This window comes from Salvelinus fontinalis, chromosome 6 (assembly GCF_029448725.1).
Source record: "Salvelinus fontinalis isolate EN_2023a chromosome 6, ASM2944872v1, whole genome shotgun sequence".
Classification (NCBI taxonomy): Eukaryota; Metazoa; Chordata; class Actinopteri; order Salmoniformes; family Salmonidae; genus Salvelinus; species Salvelinus fontinalis.
In genome coordinates this window covers 54,246,269-54,253,420 of record NC_074670.1, presented here as the reverse complement: position 1 = coordinate 54,253,420, position 7,152 = coordinate 54,246,269, and the positions used below count along the sequence as shown (strand labels likewise).

General features: G+C 43.3%; 1 protein-coding gene across 1 annotated transcript in view; it reads left to right on the top strand.

The window, feature by feature from the left end:
• The first annotated feature begins 2,959 nt into the window (after window positions 1-2,959).
• LOC129858147 (polycomb group RING finger protein 3-like) overlaps window positions 2,960-7,152 on the top strand; it is a 45,578-nt gene continuing 41,385 nt past the window's right edge. Inside the window, exon 1 of the mRNA XM_055927152.1 lies at window positions 2,960-3,100. The gene's annotated coding sequence lies outside the window, so the exon portion shown is untranslated. The remainder of the gene's footprint in view (window positions 3,101-7,152) is intronic.

Genomic DNA, 7,152 nt, shown 5'->3' with positions numbered 1-7,152 from the left:
CCAGCCATTACCACAAGCACGTCCTCCCCAATTAAGGTGCCACCAACCTCCTGTGGTCAATGTGTAGGGCAGGCCATTCGAAGTGGCTTGTCAGGGTTACGCAATTGATTACTTGAGACTTTTCATGTTGGTGCTCGCTCGCTCATGTGAAGGATGTGTGGAGGTCTACCTGTGAACTGTGCACCCAAAATTCAGTGATGCAACATGTTTCTCCAGTCAAAGATAATGAAAAAGCAAATCTTGTGCCATTGATTAGGTTTGACCTGGAGTTTGACCTACAAGTGTAGGATCTTAATTCAACCAGTATTTTCTGCAGCGACATGATTTGAACGTTTAGTCCATAATGTTGCTTGATCTGTGGTTAGGCTATTTACTGGACAAAATTAGGCTACATGAAAAGTGAAATTATGTTATTATAAGAGTGTGTTATTACGTCTTATTGAGTGAATTTATGTGCTCTATATATACAAAAGCATGTGGATACCCTTTCAAATGAGTGGATTTGGATATTTCTGCCACACCTGTTGCTGACAGGTGTATCAAATCGAGCACACCGTCATGCAATCTCCATAGACAAACATTGGCAGTAGAATGGCCTTACTATAAAGAGCTCAGTGACTTTCAACGTGGCACCGTCATAGAATGCCACCTTTCCAACAAGTCAGTCAGTTCCTCAAATTTCTGCCTTGCTAGAGATCCCCGGTCAATTTTAAGTGCTGTTATTGTGAAGTGGAAACATCTAGGAGCAACAACGGTTGAGCATGCTCAAAGCCAAGCGTCGGTTGGAGTGGTTTAAAGCTCGCCGCAATTGGACTCTGGAGCAGTGGAAACGCGTTCTCTGAGGTGATGAATCTCGCTTCATAATCTGGCAGTACGACAGACGTATCTGGGTTTGGCGGATGCCAGGAAAATGCTACCTCCCCTATGCATAGTGCCAACTGTAATGTTTGGTGGAAAAGGAACAATGGTCTGGGGCTGTTTTTCATGGTTTGGGCTAGGCCCCTTAGTTCCAGTGAAGGGAAATCTTAACACTGCAGCATACAATTACATTCTAGACGATTCTGTGCTTCCAACTTTGTGACAAACGTTTGGGGAAGTTGATTTCCTGTTTCAGCATGACAATGCCCCCATGCACAAAGTGAGGTCCATACAGAGATGGTTTGTTGAGATCGGTGTGGAAGAACTTGACTGGCCTGCACAGAGCCCTGACCTTAACTCCATCGAACACATTTGGGATGAATTGGAACACCGACTGTGAGTCAGGCCTAATTGCCCAACATCAGTGCCCGACCTCACTAATGCTCTTGGAAGCAAGTCCCCGCAGCAATGTTCCAACATCCAGTCGAAAGCATTCCCAGAAGATTGGAGGCTGTTATAGCAGCAAAGGGGGAACCAATTCCTCAAATGTTTTGTGAAATTCAATCAAATCAAAATCAAATCAAATCAAATGTATTTATATAGCCCTTCTTAGATCAGCTGATATCTCAAAGTGCTGTACAGAAACCCAGCCTAAAACCCCAAACAGCAAGCAATGCAGGTGTAGAAGCACTGTGCTAGAAAAAACTCCCTAGAAAGGCCAAAACCTAGGAAGAAACCTAGAGAGGAAGCAGGCTATGAGGGGTGGCCAGTGCTCTTCTGGCTGTGCCGGGTGGAGATTACAACAGAACATGGCCAAGATGTTCAAATGTTCATAAATGACCAGCAAGGTCAAATAATAATAATCACAGTAGTTCTCGAGGGTGCAACAGGTCAGCACCTCAGGAGTAAATGTCAGTTGGCTTTTCATAGCTGATCATTGAGAGTATCTCTACCGCTCCTGCTGTCTCTAGAGAGTTGAAAACAGCAGGTCTGGGACAGGTAGCACGTCCGGTGAACAGGTCAGGGTTCGATAGCCGCATGCAGAACAGTTGAAACTGGAGCAGCAGCACGGCCAGGTGGACTGGGGACAGCAAGAAGTCATCATGCCAGGTAGTCCTGAGGCATGGTCCTAGGGCTCAGGTACTCCGAGAGAGAGAGAGAAAGAAAGAAAGAAAGAGAGAAAGAGAGAATTAGAGAGAGCATACTTAAATTCACATAGGACACTGGATAAGACAGGAGAAATACTCCAGATATAACAGACTGACCCTAGCCCCACGACACATAAACTACTGCAGCATAAATACTGGAGGCTGAGACAGGAGGGGTCAGGAGACACTGTGGCCCCATCCAATGATACCCCCGGACAGGGCCAAACAGGCAGGATATAACCCCACCCACTTTGCCAAATCACAGCCCCCACACCACTACAGGGATATCTTCAACCACCAACTTACCATCCTGAGACAAAGCCGAGTATAGCCCACAAAGATCTCCGCCATGGCACAACCCAAGGGGGGGCACCAACCCAATCCACTGAACACATCTCAAACATATTGGAAGTGTGATCTTGTAAGAAAGACCTCAGGGCCATTTATAAGCACCATATTACACAGTAATAATAAAAAATCCCAGCGTCAAAAATATTACTCTATTTGTCAGTATCATTCTACGTTACTGTACATTTTTAGCACATAAGCACTTTGACTTTTGAGATCCTACTGTAGCCTATAAGCAATGTGCTACATCTCAGATGTTTCAAATGTAGGTTTCAAATGTAGGTTGACTGTAATGGCATTACAGAAATCTAACATTAGGCCTACAGCAAAGAAACTTATTCTGACAAGATTCTCCCCATGTCTTACCCAAAAAACAACATTTATTACATTGTGATTTTCATCGTGATTCCCCAATTTTCTAAACCCTTATATCTTAGTATTTTTTTATTCTGAGAGTTTCCCTCAGAATTTAGCGTAATTCTAAAATATATAAAAAATGTATAACAATAATTGTTTCTTCGAAATTAATTGGGAGCTCGATACAATGTTGTCTATTCGTCTACTCTCATTCAACCCTCGACTAACCCTCCTCCCCCTCGACTAATCAGCGCATGCTCAGCAAAGCTCCAAGAGGTGTTTCGGCCTGTTTCGGGATTGGCCGGACATTTTCGCCTCTTTGTTTTACTGATAGTGGATTTAAATCGGATTCAACCCAATGTCCAGCGGACTGTACTGTTCCTAAACAGGTTAGTTCTTTTGACATGAAGGATTTTAGGCGTATTAATGCATTAATGCGTCTGTTGGTGATTTATGGCTGCGATTTGTATTGTTCTTATTCATTTTTGTGTGTGTCTTTTCCGCTTGGTGGTATGGGCATGCTATACGTGTTGTTTTATGTGCCTATGTGGTAGTGTATGGCGGCGCCGGGCCCTGCAGTTAGACACCGGGATCCTTTTCAAGGAAAAGTGCATTAGAAGGGAGGGTGTGGATAGCAGTGAAGCACTCTTTTTGTTCTATACGACGGGAGCTCTCGTAGACGCTCACATGTCTCCCATAATATTTGTGTTGTTTGGAGCGACAAACCAATCTTTCCCATTGCCTGGAATGTTCTTGAAAAACCATGGTCCACCATTAACCCTTTCGGGCTTCGAAAGTTCGGTGTTAATGCACGAGGGTGTAGTTGTAGCCACCTGATTAAATCTAGACAAAAGAGAGTTCATGATTTTTAGGAGCTATTTCGCCCCCATCTAACTGTATGGAACAGTGACATTGTGGGATTTTGGTGAAGGGTCGAGCCAACAAGTCTCTCTCTTTTGGTAGCTAGATTGATGTCTTGTAATAAGGGACAGCAATATGTCAATTGCTCTGAGGGACAAGCCACAATAGCCAAGTGGCTATAACAAGCTAAACTTAGGTGGGTTTTCCTGGCTTCAGCCTATATAGGGATTCAATGGTTTTTTACTGTTGCATAATAACAAAAGGTAGATCACAAAGGCAGGCAGGCACAAACATCCTCAACTTATTACTAGCCAATATTCTCTATGTTACTTAACCTGTAAATCATAAATCTATCTCAACATGAACAGCTTCTTCATTCCTGGTTGACATAGGTTATGCAAATGTGGTAATCAGGGAAGAATTGCAGAGAGCCATTCATTGGCTATGTTGAGGGTTGTTGATCAGGATCTCTTGTCCACTCAATCAATGAGACAGTATCATTAGAGCAATAAAGAAAGCTGTATTTCTCTTCATAACAGCCTTTGTTATGAACAGGCTTTTCTAACAAATCCACTCACACTTTACAAAGGAACACAGTAGCCTTACAAAAATTCCACATGAAGGTGTTGATTGCCCGTCGACGGTGGTGTAAATACTGGCCATTAGGCTACATCTTTGTGTTGTTTTCTCTGTCCATGATGCTATGGCTAGTATTACCAGCAGTGTATAGAATAGTCCATGTGTAAAGTTGCTCTTATACCCGTGGTAACGCTGTAATTAGCCCACTATGACATCAACCTCGTTGTTACATTGTAGTTATTACATTGTAATGAGGTTGAGGGGTTTTGGTCAGTATACAAGGGCCTACCACCTAAATACATTTGACCGAAATGCCAAATTCCAAATCATTTGGGGAATCCACCAACATTTTGAGATTAGGGTCCGTTCAATAAAGTTCTATTCCATACCACATTCTTTGTCAAGGTGTGTTGACTGTTGGTAATAATGATAATCCACAATCAGTGACCAGCAGAGCAAAACAACAGATGAACCATAAACTAGACATCACCCCCTTGAACCATATCTCACTACACCCCTTCTTGAAATTATGTCAGCATACACAGACACAAGAAAATGGTAACACATAATGTTGTTATAGACCTGGTGAATGACAAGGCCTATTCATTTTGTGAATAAAACCAGACCTGTGTTGGCCTGTCACTTTTTCTACACTCGTGAGGGGATTAGGATTACACCCGTAGAGGGGATTAGGATTACACCCGTAGAGGGAAGTAGGTCCTAACTGTAACAGTTTACTTCCCTGACTGTTGCTGTTGTATGTCAACATTAGTGCCGGGACGATACCAGTATCGCGATACTTGTTAGTATCGTAGCAAGGAAACAAAACACAAAGCAGGTTTAACTTCTTTATGAAAACAGCCCTAATGTTGGAAACAAACATCATTATGTTGTAAACCAGAGTCACATGTATTTATTTTCCAAACTACAGCACACAATATTTTACATCCAGCAGGTTTTTAAAGGACTGAAGAGTTAGGTCTGCTTTGTGTTTTCATTTTTGCAATGGAAAAAAATAATGCGATACTGGTATTGTCACAGCCTTAGAAACATATCGAGAACTGGTTCACACAACAGGTTATGTAAGTAAATTCAGTCGTTTAACACACACACATGGTTTGACATACAGTGCCTTTGGAAAGTATTCAGACGCCTTGACTTTTTCCACATTTTGTTAAATTACAGCCATATTCTAAAACTTGTTGAATTGTTTTTTTGTTCTCTACATACAATACCCCATAATGACAAAGCAAAAACAGTTAAAATATTGCAAATTTATTGGGGGGGGGGGGGGGGGGGTGATTTAAATATCAGCATTCAGACCCTTTACTCAGTACTTTGTTGAAGCTCCTTTGACAGCGATTACAGCCTTGAGTTTTCTTGGATATGACGCTACAAGCTTGGCACACCTGTATTTGTGTAGTTTCTCACATTCTTCTCTGCAGATCCTCTCAAGCTCTGTCAAGTTGGATGGGGAGCGTTGCTGCACAGCTATTTTAAGGTCTCTCGAGAGATGTTAGATCGGGTTCAAGTCTGGGCTCCTTCTGGGCCACTCAAGGACATTCAGAGACTTGTCACGAAGCCACTCCTACGTTGTTTTGGCTGTGTGCTTAGGATCGTTGTCCTGTTGGAAGGTGAACCTTCTCCCCAGTCTGAAGTCCTGAGCGCTCTGGAGCAGGTTTTCATCAAGGATTTCTCAGTACTTTGCTTCGTTCATCTTTGCCTCAGTCCTGACTAGTTTCCCAGTCCCTGCTGCTGAAAAACATCCCCACTGCATGATGCTGCCACCAACATGCTTCACCGTAGGGATGGTGCCAGGTTTCCTCCAGAAGTGACGCTTGGCATTTAGGCCAAAGAGTTCAATCTTGGTTTCATCAGACCAGGGAATCTTGTTTCTCATGGTCTGAGAGTCTTTAGGTGCCTTTCGGAAAACTCCAAGAGGGCTGTCATGTGCCTTTTACTGAGGAGTGGCTCCCGTCTGGCCACTCTACCAAACAGGCCTGATTGGTGGAGTGGTGTGGAAATGGTTGTCCTTCTGGAGTATTCTCCCATCCACAGAGAAACTCTGGAGCTCTGTCAGAGTGACCATTGGGTTCTTGGTCACCTCCCTGACCAAGGCCCTTCTCCCCGACTGCTCAGTTTGGCCTGGCGGCCAGCTCTAGGAAGAGTCTTGGTGGTTCCAAACATCTTCCATTTAAGAATGATGGCCACTGTGTTCTTGGAGACCTTCAATGCTGCAGAAATGTTTTGGTACCCTTCCCCAAATCTGTGCCTCGACACAATCCTGTCTTGGAGCTCTACGGACAATTCCTTCGACCTCATGGCTTGATCAAAGGAACAACTACTGATTTTAGATCCACTGGCTGTTACTTACTAAGTTTGGCAGATGGGCCTATAGCCTGTTAGTGTTTCCCCAAGCCGTGGAATATGGCCTATCATTCATGCATTTAGCCACATCTCTGAATTCTAGCTTACTGATGGGCACTGGACTGAATCCAGATACACTTGTCAATTCAGCCAATTTGAGATTGGTAATGTGAAGGCTGTGTGAAGCAATTCAAGTTACCCAATCCCAAATCACACACTAGACCCTACGTCCTATGGTCTTCTGGACGTCTGAGAGGAATACATGTTCAGTGTGTCACTTTAACTTGTTACCACACTATTGCCATGTTATTCCCACTTTAGTCTGTGTTGCAATGTAAAGTTCTCCCTTAATTTCAGTCAAAGTAACAGACAAATACGATTTATTTGAGAAACATCTGTGACAATTGTGTGGGGCAACGGCTAGTCTACCAAATACAGACTCAATGACGATTCAACTGTGTGTTAGCTTTCAGACGGGCTAAAATGTTCAAATTGGATGTTTCGGCTGTGTTCATGAACCGAATAGGTTGTGACTTGCTTATATAGGGCCGGTTCCAATTTCTAATGGTGTAACGTCTGTATTGAAGGTTCCGTTTTAAGACGTGTTAGTTTACAACAGCCTTTTTGTGGAGGT